Raw genomic sequence first — 22,462 nt, forward strand, 5'->3', positions numbered from 1 at the left:
CATCCAAAATGACATAATTAGCTTAGTTAGGTCAAAAATGGCATAATGACCTTGGTTAGATCAAAAGGTCATATACTTTGCTTATTTTCCTCCAAAATGACATAATAAGCTCAAAAATGTCATATATTGTTCTCCTTCTTCTAACTTCCTTATTCCCATTTTGCATATTAGATTTACTACATGGAAGCTGACATTGATGAAGTGCTCTACTTTTTGTTTTGATTTGTGTTGATGAACAATGTGGAACTATATGTATGCATATATGGATGAACAGTGTAAAACTTTGTATGTTGGTTCTTTCGATCTATGTGCTGTGATTGATGAACAACTATCATTGATGAACTTTATATGTATATCAGATATGTGTTGTGAACTATATATATGTGACATGAACTATATATCATATATGTGTAAAAGTGTTCAGGGAAAAAATAGAAAATAAACAAAACAGTGACAATATGGGAACTTTGCCGTCTACGAGCTGATGGAAAAGGCCTTTGCCGTCTGCTAGCTGACGGCAAAGGTGCCATGTGGCAGCCAGCTGTGCAAACTGGGGCAACCGATGGTTGACCCATATGGTCAATTTGTTGTCTGCTTCCGATGCCAGCAGACGGCAAAGGGCCGTCGTGGTAGGCAGACGGCAAAGAGCTCCCACCTGGCGCCAGCAGGTGGCTGCCCTTGTTGTTGGACAATAAACGACAATGCCACACCAAAATCAGACGACAAAGGAGCATCACAGAAGGCAGACGACAAATACTCCGTTAGGCACCTAATGAAGTAGTTGCTTGTCGGCTGTCGTCTAAGGGCTTTGCCGTCTGCTTGCCAGGGTAGGCCGACGACAAAGCCCTTTGATGTTCGCTTTCGACATGCACACATCAAAGAAGGGCCTTTACCAACGGAAGTAGTCGTAGAAGGTTTGCTGACCGGAGGCTGACCGCAAAGGCCTTTGCCGTGTGTGAACTGCCCCTTTGCCATATGCTATGGCAGACGAAAAAGAAGTTGAGGACCTAGCAACCTCCAAGCCAAGAAAGTAATGCAAAGTGCCCAAGTCCTTCACCACAATTTCACCACTAAGAGCAGATACAAGATGACCAGCAACAACATCTTAGGAGATAATAAGGATGATTTCATCAACATAGACTAGCAGATATATTGTCAACTCACGGCACTTTAGAAGACACACTGATGTGTCAATGATAGAGGGAACAAAATCAAGAGCTCAAACATCGGAACCCACCCAAGCATGCCATGCACGAGGAGACTATTTGAGCCCATAGAGGGCCTTGACCAGATGGCCCAGATGATTAGGAAGTGCAGGATCAATGAACCCTGGAGGCTGGCGCATATAAACCTCCTCAGTGATAACAACATGAAGAAAAGCATTCTGGATATCCAACTGACCAAGAGACCAGCCTCGATTAACACACAAGGAGAGTAGGAGTTGAACGGTAGTTGGTTTCATTACTGCTCTAAAAGTATCCTTATAGTCAAGACCATACCATTGTTTGAAGCCATTGACCACTAACCATGCTTTTTACCGCTCAACGGAACCATCAACATGTTTCTTGATCTTGAAGACCCACTTGGAATCAGTAATATTGACACCGGAGAACGGAGGAACCAACCGCGAGGTGCCATTCTTCAACAACGCCTCATACTCATGCTCCATGGCAGAACACCAATGAGCGATCCCAAAAGGAGCCTGAAAATATTATGGCTCAACTGAAGGATCACCTTTTAACTGAGTGACACAAGCGGCAAGCCATTCAACCGTGCCATTCGTCCGTTCCTTGGGACGAAAGATCCCAGACCGGTTGCGTGTATGCGGTCGCTGCGGGTGGCAGGAACAACATAGAAGACATGGTAGGAGACGTGGGCGACAACGCAGTCGATGATGACATGCCTGATGAAGACGGCTCGGGAGGAGCCACCGCGAGACCGCCCGGACCAGCCGCCTCTGCCACAGGCGAGGAGGAACATGACCACAGTGTACGCGAGGCCGGCCCACGCGACCGCAAGGCATGTCTAAGCTACGGGGCACACGAGACAAGCCGAGGCGACCGGACTAGAGAGACCGTCAGAGAACTAGTCGAGTACCTGCAACATGAAGGAAGCAACGCAGGAGAGTATGCTATATCAACAAACTGATGAGGTGATAGAGAGGTGGAGGGGACTGGTGGTGATGTCAGGGTGGTGGAGATGGATAGAAGCGACTAGAATGGAAACTCATTCTCGTCGAACACAACATCATGTGAGATGTAAACAGGGTTAGACAGAATATGAAGTCACTTGTACCTTGTATGAAGAGAACTATACCCTGGAAAGACACACTGTTTGGACCGAAACTTAAGCTTACGCTTATTGCAGGGGCGAAGATGAGGCCAACACGCACACCCAAAAACCTTGAGGAACCTATAGTCTGGAGTCTCATTCACTAAAGTGTAATGGGTGTTTTCATCCCTAAGATTCGTGTAGGAATCCTATTTATAAGAAAACAGGCACTGGAGAAAGCATCACTCCAAAAATGAAATGAAACTGATGCATGAGTGAGTAAAACAAGACTAGTTTCAACAATATGACGATGCTTACGTTCAACACTGCTGTTGTGCTGATGTGTGTGAGGATAGGACACACGATGCAAACACCGTTCATACCCCCCGACATTGACTGTATTCCAACTTCTCCATGGTTAATACTCCCCGATACAACCCATAGATTCACCAAAATAAGCAAAGAACACAAAGAAAACAGAATCTATCAAAAAACAAAATAGTCTGTAGCAATCAATAAATTTTGAATACTTCTGTAACTTCAAAAATTCTGAAAATGAGGAAAATTAGGGAAATTTGTATATAGATCTTGTGTAAAAGTTTTAGACCAAAAGCACGTTCTAGTGAATTTAAAAGCTTCCTGGACTGAGAGCAAAAGTTTCTGTTTTTCAGGAAAATCAACTTGCCAACACCGTAGACCATCCCCAAGGTCTTGCTTGGCTCATACACTAATTAAAACAAGGAAACACAATTATTACAGAGGTAATAATGTGTGCAGCACTGTAAAACAAAAGCAAAAATAAAAACATAAAAATAAAATTGGTCGCCTGCCAACAAGCGCTAGTGTTTAACAACCCTAGCTAGGCATAATGCAATAGATCTAGGTATTGTCATCTTTAGTATGCAATCAATAAGTAGCTCTCATATAGATTCATAAGGTAATTTTATTTTCTTTCTAGTAAAGTGCTCGATGCCTTTCCTTAATGGAAATTGAAATCTAATATTTCCTTCCCTCATATCAATAATTGCACCAATCGTTCTCAGGAAAGGTCTACCAAGAATAATAAGACATGTAGGATTGCAATCTATATCAAGAACAATGAAATCTACGCGCACATAATTTCTATTTGCAACAATAAGAACATCATTAATCCTTCCCATAGGTTTCTTAATGGTGGATTCCTCTAGATGCAAATTCAAAGAGCAGTCATCAAATTCACAGAAACCTAGCACAACACATAAAGTTTTTGAATCATGGAAACGCTAGCACCCAAATCACACAAATCATGGCACTCATAATATTTAATTTTAATCTTAATAGTAGGTTCCCACTTCTAATAAATCTTTCTAGGTATAGAAACTTCCAACTCTAGTTTTTTTCAAAAGATTTCTTCATAGCATCCACAATATGTTTAGTAAAAGCTTTATTTTGATTATAAGCATGCGGAGAATTCAACATGGATTGCAGCAAGGAAACACAATCAATCACAGAACAAGTATCATAATTAAAGTCCTTGAAATTGAAAAGAGTGGGTTCATTGCTATTTAAATTTTTGACCTCTTCAATCCAACTTTTATCAATCTCAGCATTAAGATCTATAATCTTGAATCATTGGGATGCCTTTTAACTAAAGTTGACTCGTCTCGAGTCCCATCTTTTTTAACATTCATATTAGAAAACAAAGATTTGATAGGAGTCACATCAATCACTTTAAAATCTTCATCAATACTTAGAGATTCTGGCTTTGCGGCCATTTTATTAACTAAGGTGGCTTGTTTATCAGAAATTTGGCCTAGTAAATTTTCAAGGTGAGCAAATTGAGATTTCAAACCACAAAATTCCTTGGTCATATCATCAAGTTCTTTATTCATGTATTCCAGCATAAACCTTTGTTCTTTGAGCTCGTTCCTAAGGGAACTATTATGGTCAAATTGAACTAATGAATCCCTTAGCATTATTCTCAATATCTTCCAACTTCCTAAGATATGGATCAACACTTTTGTGTTGAGCCATGAAAACGAACAGACGAAAAAGACGAGTGGAAGAAGGGCGAATAAAAAGGGCAAATCTTTTTGGTATTTTCTGAAAATTGTTTTAGAAGTGGGGGAGAGGAAAACGAGAGGCAAATGACAAATAAAGTAAATGCAGGAGATGAGTTTGTGATAGGTACTTGGTAGGCTTGATCTTGCTACGTATCCTCCCCGGCAATGGTGCAAGAAATCCTTCTTGCTACTTCTTGACCTTGTGTTGGTTTTCCCTTGAAGAGGAAAGGGTGATGCAACAAAGTAGATAAGTATTTCCCTAAGATTTTGAGAACCAAGGTATCAATCCAGTAGGAGGAACAAGCAAGGCCCCAATATTCGCACCTACAAAAACAATCAAACACTTGCACCCAACACTACAAGGGCTTGTCAATCCCTGCACTGTTATTTGCAATAATGAGATATGATAGAGATAGATATAGATATAAAAGACTGCTAGAACGAAAAATAAAACAAAAGTAAATAAATGGCAGCAATATATTTTTGGTATATTTGGTTTGTAGATCTGAAAGTATAATATGGAAAATAGACCTAGGGCCATATGTTTCACTAGAGGCTTCTCTCATGAAGGAAAATAATACGGTGGCTAAACAAATTACTGTCGAGCAATTGATAGAAAGGCGAATAATTATGAAAACATTCAAGGAAATGATTATCCATATAGGCATCACGTCCGTGTCAAGTAGACCGAAGCGATTTTGCATCAACTACTATTAGTCCACACATCGACCAACTCCTACCTGCATCTAGAGTATTAAGTTCATGAAGAACAGAGTAACACATTAGGTAGGATGACATGATGTAGAGGGATAAACTCGAGCAATATGATGAAAACTACATCTTTTTTATCTTTGATGGCAAGAATGCAATGCGTGCCTCGCTACCCCTACTTTGTCACTGGGTGAGGACACCGCAAGATTGAACCCAAAACTAAGCAAACTAAGCACTTCTCCCATTGCAAGAATTACCAATCTAGTTGGCCAAACCAAACTAATAACTCAAATAGACTTGCTAGGATATGAAATCAAGCATATAAGAATTCAGAGAAGATTCAAATAATATTCATAGATAATATGAACATAAACCCACAATTCATCGGGTCTCGACAAACACACCGCAAAAGAGTATTACATGGGATAGATCTTCATGAAGATCATGAAGAACATGGTATTGAAGAACAAACGCTAGTAGAAAATGGCCTATTTGTCCCGGTTCCAGAGGCCCATTAGCCTCGGTTCTAGAACCGAGACTGAAGCCCAAAACCTTTAGTCTCGGTTCGCTTACCAACCGGGACAAAAGGGACTCCATGTGGCCGCTGCCGGGAGCCCAGGCAGGAGGAACTTTAGTCTCGGTTGGTCACACCAACCGAGACCAAATGACATCCACGCGTCATCATCTGGCAGAGCTGGGTTTTTTTCGAGGGAAGGCTGGGGGGTTTCATAGGGTTAATTTAGGCGGTTTCTCCGTGCTTGGTCAAACATCAAGTTTTCGTAAATATATTCGACGCTACTACATATATACAATAAAACATCTTTTACAATCCCTAACATCATCTAATTAAGATCCAATCACAAATCCGAATGGTATTCTCCATCTTTAGATATGACGTGGTCAAGAAATAATCCCGCCAATTCCTCTCACTACAAGAAATATCCTAATACACGACGCTATATTTTCGTTGCTACATCATCACAGTTTTTAATTTACGACGATCTCATGATGAAAAACCAATCGTCGAAAATGAAGCATCAAAAACTGACAGCAGCGACGTTTTGATCGAAATCATCGTAACTTTTATGATGATTCCTGGATCGTCATAACCTTTACGACAATCCTAAATCGTCGTTGACAATCTAACCCAGTCCTACGTGACAAAATTACTACGAAATGAAAACGTCATGGTTGAAATCAGCCTAACCCATTTCAATTGATCACATGGGCTGGTTTTATTCTTTGGGCCTTTTTCTTGTTGGGCCTTAGCCTATTTACATCCACTTCTAATATTTTTTTCGAATTTTTTTTATCATTATAATTTGGGCCCTGGCCTTTTAGTGCCCAAATACATTTGGTCCAATTTCAGTATTGGCCTCATTTTGAATTCAGCAACTTTTTGTTCTAGAACTTGGTTTCATTTCTATTTATTGGGCCTCTTCAACCCAATTATTTTTCCAATATTAAATACAAAAATATTTCATATTCAAATCAAGAAAACTCCAAGTCAAATTAAAATCATCCATCATACAACATCACATAATACATCTCCCAGGTTTACATAACACAATAACTCATCTCATGGATTCATTTCCTTACACAGGAATATAGCAAAAATGGACAAAATTGTACAATAGAACAATCTACCAATGGAGTTCATTCCACTCTCCTATGAGACATAGGTTCAGAAATTTTTATGCTGGGTTGATTTGAATGTACCAAGTAGGCATCATCGACATCTTCTCACCACTTTCCTAGCAACAGAAAAAGAGAAAAAACAAAAATATTAGACCGTAATATTACACCAGAGCACAAATCAATAACTTCAAATCACAAAATATATCCATTATACTAGATCTCAGAGTTGTACTAGATCATGAAAGGCGCGCGTTGTTGCGCCCGTCCATTTTAACGCCATAATGTTAGTGATTGACACAATTGTATGAATTTTTTTTGTTTTAATCACACTGTATAATTCCCACACATGGACAGATCAAGTTTAGCTATGGCAGTATATAGACCAAGGAAAACTTCTTATTTTTTGATTCAAATAAAAGAAAGGAGACATTCAATGTGTCAAACTGAAAAGGCGAATAGCTATTTTGATTCACATACCTACAGCTTGTGGACGATCAGTTCTGACATAGGGTACATCTGACCTGAGGGCCTAAACTAGCATGTTGTGAATCAGGCTAACACTTCTTATTTTTTTTATATCAATGCTGCCCTGCCTACAGATATAAACAATCACAACTTGTATTCAAAGGGCTAAATTTAAAGCAGTATAGAAGAAGGTATAACCTGGAAGTTAGGAGAAAAAAATCAGATGCGAAATGTCCACTACAGCCACTGTAAATCCCACGAAAATTCTGAAACAACCATGGAACAAGTATCAAACATTTGGGAATTTTTCTCTTCAAAGAAAATGACATCCAGTTAGAGCATCAAGAAGCCTTTCTGCAATCACTACACACATTCATATCGCTCTCTCAGTTTTCACTGCAGTCTTACCTTGAAAGTAGGCTGGGGGTCGATCTCAAAGCAACTAAGTAAGCACATTTTAGCGTAGTACCTACAGTAGAGATGGACAAAGATGACATGAATCTTAAGATGAGTAAAACTATGAAGCACTTCCATTTAGAAACTGCACATATAAACAAAATCATTCTTTCAACCTTACTTGTTATAAAAAAGAAATTGAACCATTGTGGAATTGGAGAACGTCGGATCTTTTATGGAACTGAACTCTATGTACCACCAGCACTCAATTTTCCAACCAATTCTCTTCAAGCAATATGAATGTTATATATCTCCTCTTGGATTGGCGCTCAGCAATAATCAATCCATCTATTTTCTAAAACAACTATCATGCGTCCATGAAGAAAACTACATAGAAGGTAAACTTCATCAAATACAGCTAAATCGAATAACGGAAAGTTTCTGGATCATATAATCTGTACAAGGAAGTGTTACCTTGAGCATACCCTAGTTATAACACTGTTAATAAGCTGCGCAGCTTTGGAAATACTCACATTGAGTTCTAAACAATAAGACTGAGTCATGACATCTAAAGGAACATCTGCATTCTTTGTAATCTGAATTTCCGCGCGTGTGTTCATTTACCATGCATACATAATAATCATCAATTACAATCATCAAGTATATTGCTATGCATGCTAACACAATCATCCATTACACATGGTATAGTCGAGTTTTAGGGCATAAATAGTTCACACTGAGATGTATAGATAAACTACATACCAAATCCACCACAATGCAAATTTTAAAGTTCAGTTCAACATGTGAATATGAATAGGTATGTTTTTCTTTTAATTTTCAAGAGCTTGCTAAGATCACCTCGGATGTTTATTTCTTGATCTTCCAACAATTAGGAAGCTGCGTTAGTTAATACATTTCCGGAGCAAACGCAAACCATAGTTCTTGCAAGAAGTTTTAATGTGAGTACAATTCCACATTAAAGGGTGAAAATAAGATAGGGTGAGTGTTCGTACACTCCTTGAGATGCAAATCACTTCAGCCTCCAAACTGACCTCGAAAAAAGGAAAGACGAAAAAGAGTGAGGCTATATATTAGCATCAGTAAACACCACAGTTATGCACGAAGTTTATATACGAGTATAATATGCAAGTTGGAGACTAACAATAAGAACATTAGGACACATGTTTTTTCCTTGGACTGGACCTGCAGGGTTCTCCCTACATTTATTTTGAGATTTACAGGTAATTGTTATGTATATAAAAAGGCGAATAAAAATAAGAATAAAGTTAAAAGAAGCATGCTAATCTAGTATTTTTGGTTCAGCTTCACCTAAGAACCAAAAGTGGCATGGCAGGCACCAAATTAAAACCTAATTATCATACATCTAACTCCTGGGTGATGCACTAAACTATCTATGAATATTTATGCGCGAATCAATTACACAGTAACATGTATATTTCCGGTTGTAGAACTCCTCAACTACATATATTGAGAATGATTGATAACTTCACATTATAAAAGCAACACTAAGATGCTGGTAAGGAGAAACATCAAAAGCTAGTGCTGACTTTGCATGGTATTCTTCTTTTGATTTTATAAAATGAAAAGCATATGATAGAGTCATGCTTCTCCTTGTACTTCTACTTGATCCTCCTCACACATCGAGGGGAAGATAATACGAAAGCAGCACAAAGGCTATATTGTCGGTTGCAAGCCCTGGACGCTGGTTCAACCGGACTATAGCCGTCAAACTGAGAAGTTGCCGTGAACGGAGCCCCTCAAGGTTAGTCTAGGTCCAAGAGTGTTCCTCGAGGAAGAATATATTTCAAGTCCATGCTTTCTCCCAGTGTGACTCTGCCATCCAATCCTCTCGCGCTCATCCTCGCATCTATCCTTCCACCAACACGGGTACCAGATCAAGTAGGTGAATCCATAAAAAATTAGGGGATGCGTGGAAGGGGAAGAGACACAAACCTACTTGTAGAGGATGGAATTGATATTGAGATTGAGATTGAATGTGAGATTATCCAGCTAGGTGATGCAGACATCATCGGAGGAAGTAGGCACCAATTGCCACCATGGTCGTGGTCTCTTTTTTGTGATTTCTGTTGCAACCATTGAACAGAAAATTTGCACATCCATTATGGCAAACATACTTCAGTTTCGTCCTACCAATAGTAGAAAATAGTTCCAACAAAACTCACATCTGGAGGAGGCATGTCGATCCTGGGCAACCGACGCTCGAGGACGGGGTTGGTGTCGGCGGATCTCGGGACCAGTGGAAGGAGAGGTGCGGAGTGCCGCTTCAGCCGACGGAGGCTAGTTGGGTTCGATGTTGCGCGCGCACTGTTGATGGCGTGCCGCCGCCGGTACCTGCGATTGTGGTGCCCCTCCTCGAGCCGCCAGATGAGGGGGGAGAAGTCCTGAGGGAAGGGATAAGATGCGGAGGATCGTGATCTCTTTCTTCATGCGAGGTTTGGAGGCTGGACCTAGAACTGGAGCGATCTGATCGGCTCCATCTCCCTCTCTCGCTCTCTCACACAACGACGAGATAGCGGCGGCGCGCTTGGAGGAGTCGGGGTGTGGAGTGGGGGGAGGCGGGGATATGTGGACACGGAGGGAATCACAGTCGTTCTTTCCACATCCGATGTTGGCCATCGTTAGTGAACCTGAGGCTTCTGATTCGGCCAGGAGAATAGCAGCCCCAGGACATTCGGCCCAGTACCAGCCCATGCGAGAAAACAATGTCTTGGACGGCCAGGGACGACCGAGATGCAGGATCGAACGGCCGAAATCGCTAATGGCCTGAGAAAGCTCGGTTTAGGTGCAGTTTTACTGTCCTTAATAAAAGTTGCTAGTTATAAAAAAACATGGAGCTAGAAAATTAGCTCAGAGTAAATTTGCCTTTGTGGAGCATATGAAATTGCAGTGAGTTCCTATCAAGGATGCTTGCAGTAATTGTAACTGTTCTGGAGGTGATAACAGCGCAATGCTTCGGTTAAAAAATTCAACTCTAATTATGTAGCCGTCTTGTGACATTTTACACTATCCATTTACAAGTGTAGTAGGAGCAGAGGAGATGTAATACAGCAACATCTATCTATCTATTTTCCAGAAGCAATACCATCCAGCGGCATAGCTCACATTGAAACAGATTTAGTGCATGATGTACTATGTAACAAGAACATCTAATAAACAGATTTAGGCTCTCCTCAATCTGAAACTTGTTCAGCATGTAGTCTGTGATTTGGTAATTCCAATTTGCAAGTATGTGAACACGCAAATTCTATAGCATGAAAACCGAGGATTGGTGTAGGTGTATTATTACTACTGACCTTATATGTTCTTGCGGCAGGCTAAGTTGATTCCTAAGCTCAGTGGGTAGAGAGTGTCATCCATGTCTGAAGAAACAATTAAAGAAGAGCTCAAATAACAAAGTTGATCGAAATATACTATGTAGTACAATGAGGAGCCGTCAGCTATAGACGGACGTACCAAACAACACGCAGTCAAATTTGGCTCCGTTGGTGGAGGATTCCATCTTCACGGGTTGGTCAATGCATGTAACTATCGCAAAAGAAAAAAATCATTAGAGAAAGAACGTCAAAACTGGGGGACCTGCTAAATATTATGGATTGGACGGAGTGTTTACAAGATGCAGTGTAAATTTCACATTACGTCATCCATTTTGTTGAGTATAGAATGCATTCCACATACACGATTTCTAGTGAAAGCACAGTATGTTTGTTAGTAATGGCAAAGATATATTGGAAATTTATGATTTTATTTTCACTGCAAGATCATTCATGATGTTTCTATAACTTGTTGTCTTGCTGATGTATCCATTGAAACTAATTTCCTGGGTAGAAACGAATCTGGACAACCTAATTACTACTAATCTGGATACTATATCACTTGTTATTATCTACAATATTAACTTTGTTATCATACATAAGTAGAAAGGAACAACTGAGTCTCCAAACTAACCAGCTTTCCTTTGATAGCATTCCCAAGTTTAGAATCGGCAACAACCAATGTTTCACCATCACAGTGCTTGTGCAGGAACTTGTGCAGACCCTAGCTGGGCTTGCTATCAATTAGCAAAGTTGCAGCTGAAAGAGCATCGGAGGTATTTTCAAACTTGTTGAAAGCCTTCAGCTCAACCACCTGATATAAAAATCAATTGCAGCAAGTTAATTAGGATCAATGATAGAGATAACATCCTCAACAAGGAGCATAGAGAACCCAACCATAGGGCAAGATCTCAGCAAACAGCAAGCCACATGGCCAATCCACAGAAAGCATTGCCAATCAACAGAGGGAGTACTAAATAAGGACCCACAAACTAAGCCTCTCACAATTAAGCTGCCTAATTGCCAAGATAAAAATCATCTGATAGTGGATCCACCCAGAGGCAGTCAGCATACTAAAATAAGTTTCTCTAACAATCCATGTGGAAAAATGTTAAACTTGCAACCGTAAGCCCCTTGACGAACCTGAAACACTAGCATTGGAAAACAAAAGGAATGGCGGTGACTCCTGGACCGAGACAAGGAAGAAACTAGGCGTATGCAGTCCGAGATTAATGATAAAAACCATAACTTTACACCAACCAACAGCATCCACGAGAAAAATCAACTTACAGAGGCTCGAATCATCCCACCTTTCTTGCTTTGTCCGACGAGGCAAAATACTTCCACAGATCTTACAAACCAAAGACCGCTGGAACCGTCAACCAACGGCCCAAAACGAACGCCTGAAACATACACACATCGACGAACGCAGGTGGAGAGAATGACGTGGCGGGAGGCAATATCTCAACGCTGCTGAGCTTCCCCTCGTCCAACACCTTGAAGAGGGCAAACCCCGTAGGCGTCTCGAAGAGCACCAACATCTCCTCCTCCTGACCTGCCAGCAAAAAAACCCAACCCCGACACAAACTCGTCAGCACACCTACCACGCCGCCGATACAACGCGAGAAGAGAGGCCGCGGATGCGGCTGCGCTGGGGATTATTCTTGCCTTACCTGTGTAGGAGGACGAGCGGTGGTGGAGGAGTCGTTGGCGGCGGCTGCGGCGGCGACGGTTGCAGCAAGGGGGGTGAGGAGGAAAGGAAGCGCCACGCGGGGTGGGGAGAAGAAGGAAGGCGGCAAGGGTTTTAGGGCTCAGCTTATATCGGCGGAGCGGCGTGGAGAGGTTTAGCAGGGCCCACCTCACGTGTTTCGCTCGGTAGTGGACTGCTCTACCATGGGCCGCCCTTCCTGGGCCTGCTATAAGAGTCTCGTTAGGTCTTTGTGTATGTCCCAACGACGTTGGTCCGTGTCTGTGTGAACGAGCATAGCTTTTTCGAAAGAAAAACTAGAAAAGGGGGCCTTTTGCGAGTGATGAATGGACGAGCATAGCTGCAGCGAAGAATCTTAGACCAATCAGCCTATGTTTTATGTTTTTTTGTCGGGAATCAGCCTTTTTAATGTAGCGTGCAAGTTGGCTTCAAAGGTATTTATACAAAATCAAGGCAATGACCACCATGGCGAAGGAGCTAGCAACATCGGAGAGTAACGAGCATTATGACACAAGCACGCCTCCTTCGGAATGGTCACTAGCATTAGTCAGAAAACATCCAACTTGCACGAGTGTGAGTGTCGGTGCGAAGACGACCAAGACAACACATCCACAACGAAGGACACCATCACTACATGCAACGTGACCAAAGCCCAACGCCATGATACCGATCGTCACCCCAAGCCATAAAAGGAAGGCCGAGGGTAGGCGAGCACGAACAGAGCGTAAGAGCATGCAACAATTGACCAAATGGTTTGGTGCCAAAAGCTTTTGATCCACCTCCCGTGAAAAAGACAAATTTCATTTGATTCCGCTGGAAGCAGGTCAAATTTGAACTACAACTATTTGATAGATTGCTTTATAATTTTCCCAAAAATCATTTCTAGGTGCATAATTATCTATTTAATCATAGAAACACCAAAAAAATTGCAAGAATCAAGCCCTAGCTACGAACGGGCATACCCGCCGTTTGGACCGCATTTTGAAACAGGCATGAAAAATTAAAAAAATTGAAAAATTGAAAAACCTTCGCATTGTGTCATTATATGTGACCAAGTAACAGCAAAAATAATAAAGTTGTAATATGGCAATTATTTTAAAAAAGTGTTCTCAGAAATGAGCTATCATGTGTGAAGATTAATGGCTTTCAAGCCAAATGATCAATCTTATGTTCACATTCATGGCATAGTTTGTTCAAATGATCTAATATTGTGCACAAGGGTGTGTATTGGACTGGCCAACAATTTTGCTTATGGAAGTTTTTCATTTTCCTTGTATGAAAAATGCATTTTCCATTTTTCAAGTGCACAAAATGAGTTTTTTTGTGAAGGACCTACCATATATTTGTAGCAAAATTGGACCAAATAGTTTTTCGAACATAGTAGGACAAACTTAATGTACAATTGACCAAATTGTTGGGTGTTAAAGGCTTTTATCGACCTCTCGTGAAAAAGACAATTTTTTGTTGAATCAGCTGAAAGCGGGTCAAATTTGAACTACAACTACATTATAATTTGCTATTTATTTTTCATAAAAATCATTTATAGGTACACAAGTATCTATTTAATCATAGAAACACCAAAATATTTCCAAGATTCAACCACTAGGTAGGGACGGTCATACCTGCTGTTTTGCCCGCGTTTTGAAATGGCCATGAAAAATTCAAAACAAATTCAAAAAAATGAAAAACCATTGCATTATGTCATTGTATGTGACAAAGTTACTAGGAAAAATAATAAACTTGTAATACGACAATTATTTTAAATAAGTGTTCTTAGAAATGGGCCATGTGTGAAGATTCATGGCCACATTCATGACATAGTTTGTTGAAATGATATAATATTATGCACAAGGGTGCATATTGGAATGGCAAACAATGTTGATTAAGGAAGTTTTCATTTTCCTTGTATGAAAATACATTTTCCATTTTTCAAGTGACCAAAATGAGTTTTTTTGTGAAGGACCTACCATATATTTGTTTGAAAATTGGACCAAATCATTTTTATAAAGTACTTGTCCATATTTAATGTACAATTGACAAAATGTTTTTGTGTTAAAAGCTTTTATCCACCTCTCGTGAAAAAGACAAATTTAAGTCGATTTAGTTGGAAGCGAGTTAAATTTGAACTACAACTGCATTATAGTTTGCTCTTTATTTTTCCCAAAAATCATTTATATGTATATAAGTATCTATTTAATCTAAGATACATGGTGTGGTGCCTTGACGTCGAGGTTTGGATGGTGGTCGAGGGCCCCAACTCCAGAGCGCATGAACTTGCATGCCAGCCGCATGGTCACCGCCTGACCGCTGCGTTGCCAGGCATTATAGGTGGAATAGGCATGTCTGGTGAGTTGGACAATCCCTCGGTAGGTGTTAGCAAGAAGAATACAATAGAAGAATCTCACGAGTAAACTGAACTAAGCTCAAACATGAATTAGCAGCCAAGTGTTTGATTAGCGGTGCGGGTAATTCACATAGAGAATGGGCCTAAATTTTGGCTGAGGATGCTCATCTACTAAGGAGATTCTCTTGGCAAAGTTTTAGCTCAAATGGATGAATCTAGGTGGCACTTGCTTTGCAAAGTAACACATTGTGCAGAAATATGTATGTTGAAGCTCGGATCAAATGAATGAATGGATTCAGCTGAAATTTGGTGTATGGTGTTAATTTGGGCATATGAAGGCACTGTATAAAAATTACACTATTTTGACATGCCAAAGTGACACTTCCTTCACAATGTGCCAATCTGGACAGAAAATGGTAATTGAAATTGGGCTCAAATAGATAATTAGATTGAGCTGAAATTTGGAGGAGGATGATAATTTGGGCACATTAAGGTACTGTAATTTTTTTATAAAATTTGGATAAACAAAAATTGTACTTCCTTCACAATGCTCTCTACTGAACAGAATATTGGGAAAAATATTGAGGGAGTCTAGCTGAATTAAATGGGCTAAAATTTGGTCGAGTGAGGTTATATGGTCAGTGTCATCCCTTGGTAAATTTTCATAAACTATAAAGCAATATAAAATGTAGTTGCTTCACAAAATGAAAATATTACCAGAAACAAAGATTGGATGATAAGCTCACATGGATTGTTAGATGTGGCTAAAACTTTGTGGAGAGCTATGTTTTGGGCACATAGATGATGTGGAAAAAATTCAACTCATCAGGATATTCCTATCTAGTACTTCCTTCACAAAGCTGTTAGTTGAACACAAACTTTGGAAATTTGCTGAGAAAGAATTACTAGGCAAATCGTTACGAAAGTTTTCACGAGGCAATGATTTGGATAGGAAAGAGTGCCCAAAAATATGAGGGTAATAAAAGAAATAGAAATAACACTTCCTTCACAAAGTGCTATTCTGAACAGAATAGGAAAATGAATATTGCTGAATTATTTTTGAATTATGGAAGGAAGGATTTTCACATATTTGAGAAATATATGATCCAAATTATTTATGAGAATTTTTCGAGAATTTTTGGAATGACAGAATAGTAGGTTGCTTCACAAACTAGGATGAGGTGGGATAGAATGGACCCACGAGTGACATGTCAACATAGTTAGAACATGTTACCACATTTTTACAATCATCGTAAAAGTTATGACGATCACATCTTATGCGGTTACGACATTTTTTATTCACATCCTCGTAATTTATATGTAGATTTGATCCCCTCAAACGGTTTACGATGATCTCGGATGAAATCGTCATAGATTTATGACGAATTCATCAACGAGATCTTAAAAAACGTCATATATGTATATATTTCTTGTAGTGTATTGAATTTTTGTCACACCCAGTTTTTGTCCTTCCTGATTACTTAACTTATTTCAAAAATCAGGACCAATTAATTTTTTTGTGAATGCTTGTGATGCTTGGAGTGACTATTGTTTGCCTGTTTGCTTGAATGCATGTGATTGCTCCCCATTAATTCTTGCCATCCTCCTAATCACCTTCTCATTCCATGATATCCTGCCTAATGATCATGCCATGTGTTTAGGATAAATATCTATTTTCACTAAAAAGCATTTCCTTGAATTAAACTTTCAAACCCGTGAGATGAGGTTTGTACTACAAGTCCTCAATCTAGGGAATTTCTTTTGCACCAATTATTTTATTTAAAACCTATTATCAAAATGTCTTCCAAAAACCACCATATTATTATTTTAAAGGTTATTTTATTATTTTATTTAAAAGCCCTTCTGTGAGGCCAGAAATGGTCTCCTATGAAGGAAAGTTATTTTTATAGCTTCCAAAATATTTAAGAAAATTTAAGGAAACTTAGTGGATATATTTATTCCATATTTATGAGTTTCAACACATGGTCATGTTCAAAATATTGGGCAAACCCGTCCAAAACCATTCCTGCCTATTTCAAGCTTTTGAAATATTTCTATAAGAATTATTCTCAATAAATTCCAGTAAAATTCTAGCATGTCATATATTATATTCTTGATGATCTTGCCAAGTTTCATTTTAATCCAGGTTGATTTGGCTCCCCTAATCACTCTAAAACCCTATCTGTCCAGAATCAGATTTGAGCAACTCTACATTGTGAAGTGTCTCCAATTGTGCTAAAATTTGGTGTACATGTTCTAATACTCCAATAAGGCATCCACACCAAGTGGTACACCAAGGAGAATAGAATAACTTGTCCTAAGACCCTCAAAACCCTCTCTGTTGATTTCTGACTTTGGTAAACTTTACATTATAAAGTTTCTCCAATTAACCTCAAACTGTTTGTGCATGCCTTGATGCTCAAATAATGCCCCTACACCAAATATTGGATTTGTGGGAATTTATTTAAATAGGGTTCTAAGCAGAAACCCATTTCTGCCCATTTCTAGAGTTTTTCAAGTCTACATTGGAAAACTTCTCCAGGAAATCCCAAATTTGGCGTGCAAGCCTATTTTCATCTATTATTTGATCCTGTTAAGTTTCATAGCCATTGGAATCCATCTAGTAGCCTAACCACAGATCAAACACCTTGTGTGCACTCACTAAATTGGCTTCTTTTACCCCTTTCCCTTTTAACATTGAGCTCAAATTTCTACCACAACCTCATATATTTACATTGAACTTCCAGTAACTTTGCCACCCCCTCTGGTCAATTATTGGAGAGAGGCCCTTTGTAACTTTCTCGCATTTTCATCCTTGTAAGCACTGTTTACCTCTCTTCTCATGCTTCTGCTTATGCTATCACCCCAATTCTTTCCAGAGCCTCTCTAGTGTGGCAATGCTTCATTTCAATCCAAGAGATGGCATGCTCATGTGGAGAAAATGAGCAGCACCTCCTCAAGTTGATTTTTGGCCAAATATAGGATTGCACTTCAAGTACTAGCTAGGCTCACTTTCCTAAGCTGAAATTTGGAAGGCAAGTAGTCCTTCTATTAACAAGAGTGCTGGACATGGTTTTCCCTCAACTAACTCCCTGTGCAAACTAGTTTTGCTAGCACTAAGATTACTGCTGCAAACTAAATCAAAGTCAGCACCCATACAAACCTTCTTCACTTGGTTCCAAACATCACCAGTGATCTCTGGCAAGCATGCCTTGCATGGGAGACATCTTTTTCAGGTCGAAGGGACACCCTGGACACACGTGGCCATGGTGACCACGCTGTCAGCCGGCACTAATGATGCTCTCCACCATTTCCTCGTCCCCTAGCTCATGTCCCGCAGATGCAGTATGGCCCAGAGTGCCAGAGCATCCCCCATTCCTCCTTGACTCCCTCCATGGAGGCAGCTAGCTTCCAATGCCCCTCTGGGACGCGTGGTCGCCGTGTCGTGGGTGCACGAGGAGGCATCTGAGATTTCTATCCTCTCCCCTTCTCCATATGGCCTCCCCGAGTGCCCTGAGCCCTCTGGACCAAACGCCCCTCCTCCCTATGAGCCTCCTGAACCTTTCCTCCTCCCCTCTTGAGCTCTCCTTCCCCTTCAATGGCCACCTCGGCTCCGCTTCGGCCGAGCTTGTGCTCAAGCTCCCTCGGATCTCCCCTCCCTTCTGGCCCTTCACGGAGCGTGCCAAGCCCTTGCAGATCCCCTCTGCAGCCTCCCCGCTCTCCCTGCACATCTCTAGATGGCCGGAGGTGCCGCCTCCGCGGCCGCCGTTGCTAGGGCCGCTACGGCTGGTGCAGCCCTCGACCTAGTACCCTCCGGCGGGAGTGAGGCAACCCGGGAGGTGCGGCTTGGTCCGGCGAGCGCCCCGGTGGCCAGGCCATCAGAAACGGGTCCCTGTAGCGCCAGCGAGCCTCATCGAGCCCTCTGCCTCCGCGCAGTTGGAGGTTGAAGACGATGGCAGAGATGGGGCCCGTGTGTCATCGACCGGGTGGGGGGAAGCTGACGGGTGGCCCCGCCCCGTTTAGTGGTCGCGCCCCTGGTCGAGGGTCGCCTCCTCGCGCGGAAGGCATAATTCCTGCAAGGCACCTCCCGCGTGGCCTCTCGCCGGTGACCCGAGCCACTGGGCCGGCCCAAGGGCTTATCTGGCGCTGGTGGCGCAATATAGACCCTCCCCGAAGCTGAGCTTCTCATTTTTTAATTTTTCCTTAACTATAAAATCCATCAAAAATTTATTCTCACTCCAAATTGCGTGTTTAAAATTGCTACAGGTTCCTAAATTCAAGCTCTATCCACACAGGTGCTTTGCACATTTTTCTAGGAAGGTTTTTCTGTGGTGTTTTATTTAAAATCTAATTCTGGATAATTTAAACCCCACTTTGCAAATTCCTACAGGATCCAATTCAACTCCAAATGGAGTGATTCAAACTCCCAGAGCCATCTAAAATCATTCTCTATTTTTAGAACCCTGGTCAACATTTTTGTGTGACTTATTTCTGTTGCATTAACTGAATAGCCCCTTTTGCTATTTCTTCCACATTGTTAAATCCCTAGTATATTCATTTCAACTCCAAACCCAGTGAAACCACTCCTAAAAATTTCTAAAGTCATTCTGTGTTAAATGGGTGCCTCCACTCATTTTTAACAGAATGATTTCTGTTGGCTTCTTCAATGATCACCAATTGCTCTTTCCATCCATTCAAAAATCCTTCAAGATCCAAATCTCCTATGAAAATATTCAGGTATTTTTCTTATGACCAGAGAGGTCCGAGAAAAATAAAACTTCTATTTATAGAATACTTTTATTTCTGCTTGCTATGTGGCTTACTATGGTTGTTTCCGACGATAGTTGACGGTAGACGGAGTATTCGGAGTTCGAGCGGAATACCTCGAAGACCCCGAGGACTATCGTGAGCAAGGCAAGCATCCCTTTGACCATGACTGAGCATATGTTACCTTGCATGTTATTAATAGCAAGTATTCCCGTTGCATATGATCATAAGTGTCGGTAATCATCTGATATGTTGTTATCGAAGGCTCTCCCGGAGCACATGCATTGAGCTTGACCCTACCCCTTGAGGGTCATGCTAATACCATGTTGACAAGTAAAGATAGAAGTATATTATCATGAGCATGTTGTTGTCATAAAACAAGAGTTTATGAAAACCCCGTCGGGTGCCACTAATGCCCGAGGGTGATGACGAGTTGGTGGTCACTTTTGGTGAAGTGATGCACCCGGTGTTTTGTGTGAGTAAGGTTTCGGAAATGGGATTAGATTTATGAAGTGTAGACCGTCCCAACCTTACCAGTACGACCACGTTACCCTTATGGGACAGGGCTATGTTAATTACTCTGGTCGGTGCTAGCAAAGAGCCACATTACTAGTGGCGGGAGTGATTGTAGTCGCTCTTGTGATGGGGTCGTGCCGGGTAGGATGTCCATTTTTATGAGTTCCAGTCACACCGTTGGTCCCTGCACGGTCGGTACGGTCCAGAGTTGGTGCTCGTAAGACGTACAACATGTGGGCTGGGTACCAATCGAGTGGACCTCTTTGTCTAGTATCGTCTGGGGAAAGGCATTGATCGGGTACTTACCTCGGGTATGTTAAATACCGCGAGTCGTGGATGACACGGAAGTTTCCCGGATCTCGTGGGTCCAGCGTACTACCTCTGCAGAGTGTAAACTATTCGAATAGCCATGTCCACGGTCAAGGACAGTTGGGTAATCCTGCTTAAACTATATCCTGATATTTCCGCATAAACCAAGTGTGTGTGAGTGAGTGGGTATGGTGTTGAAAAAGGTGTTTTTATGAAAATAACGATATGACCAAGTTCGGTGACTTGGCATATAGGGTGAACCCGGATGGTTCAGCCCTCAATTGTTATATCGAGGATATGACCAAGTATGGTGACTTGGCATATAGGGTGAACTCGGATGGTTCAGCCATTAGCAGATATGTTGATATCTGTAACCTGTTCTCCAAGATTAATTCTTTAACTTGATGCATATTCATGATCTTTCCACCCAGATGAGTTACACTAAGGATGCATGATATTGATAACCTTCACTTTCGTTGATTTTCATGTCATGGGCTGTTTGCGAGTACATTCAAAGTACTCATTGGCTTGCCACTGGTTATTTCATTGACCAGGTATGAAAGACAAGATATGGTGGAGATTAACTCGGTGACGTTCTTGCGAGCTAGGACGCTTCCCAGTCAGAATGCCTGTAGGTTAAGGTTGATGGCATGGGTTCACGCTTTCAACCAGTAATTCCGCTATTGGTCTAGTTTGGTGTGTTGGCCTATAAGGCCCTATATATGTAAGACTCGACCGAAGTGGTCATTTATTGTATCAAATGGTATGTATGGATGTAAGACTCTTTTATTCGGTATCTGTGTTCGGTGTGCATTGATCTCTGGGATCACTGAGCACGGCGATTCTCGACTAGTAAGTCAGGGTCCCAACAGAGCTGGTATCAGAGCCATCCTGACTGTAGGAAGCCTTAGTTAGCACGGACGATAGTTAGGATAACACAGCTTTCCAGATCCTTCAAAATACTTACAAAACCTATATATTTTCTCGACTCTCCTAAATCTTCAAAGAAACTTAAGGTTATGCTCTAGCCTTCCACTCTTATTTTCCTGACACTCCTCGTCAACTTTTTCAAAACATGCAAATGGTTGCTAGTAACTTATGCCCTCTGACCACGGGATAAATTGAAATCCTCATGAGAAGCCGGAATGAAGTAACCTTTCCAGGCAAACACCTGAGCTGAAAGACAGAGAAGACAACTCTGCGACCAGACGACACCAACAGAAGTACCTCCATGAGGAACAAGGACATCGAGGCTTAGAAGATGATGAAACCCTGGGCACTGTTCCAGAGTGATGCCACTTTCTCCGACAATAACCTGGACATAATATATGCAACCCTTGATCTGCATCACTAATAGAGCGACCCTATTAGTTATAAGGAATTGTGTCGACCACCACCGGTGGATGAGAACCTCGCCATTTGGTCCGCCTCACCTTAGTGAGCAGGGAAACGGTTCTCTTCATCCCCCGCTATAGGTGTCGGTATCGCAATTAGTATGATTGACAGATCAAAACTATATCATGTCGTGCAAATATCGGTGCATGAAGATGTCCCCTTGAGACCCTCAAAGCCTCAGAAGAAAAGAAGATGATGAAAAGATCATGAAGACAAGGAAGATCCTGTCAATGGCAGCAATGAAGAACCACCTTCGTCAGCAACTTCCTAGACGAGAAAACAACAAGAGTTCTCTACAACTCAAGCAAATTGCTTTGGCAAGCGACAATAAGAGGCGCGACAACACCACGAGAAGGCCGAGAAGACTTAGCGGACTCCTCTCCGAGGCACGAAGCGAGCACGACCATCGAGTCCTAGAACTCTACGAAAGGATGAGTCGTGAATTCCCTATGTGAAGTCGAGTGCGTGGAATGGTTCGGATGGACCATGTTATGTGTTGTTTGTTTTGTTGTTTGTGCTTTGATATAAGTCGCACTTTTGCTTAGGC

Source organism: Hordeum vulgare, chromosome 7H (assembly GCF_904849725.1).
Source record: "Hordeum vulgare subsp. vulgare chromosome 7H, MorexV3_pseudomolecules_assembly, whole genome shotgun sequence".
Taxonomy (NCBI): domain Eukaryota; kingdom Viridiplantae; phylum Streptophyta; class Magnoliopsida; order Poales; family Poaceae; genus Hordeum; species Hordeum vulgare.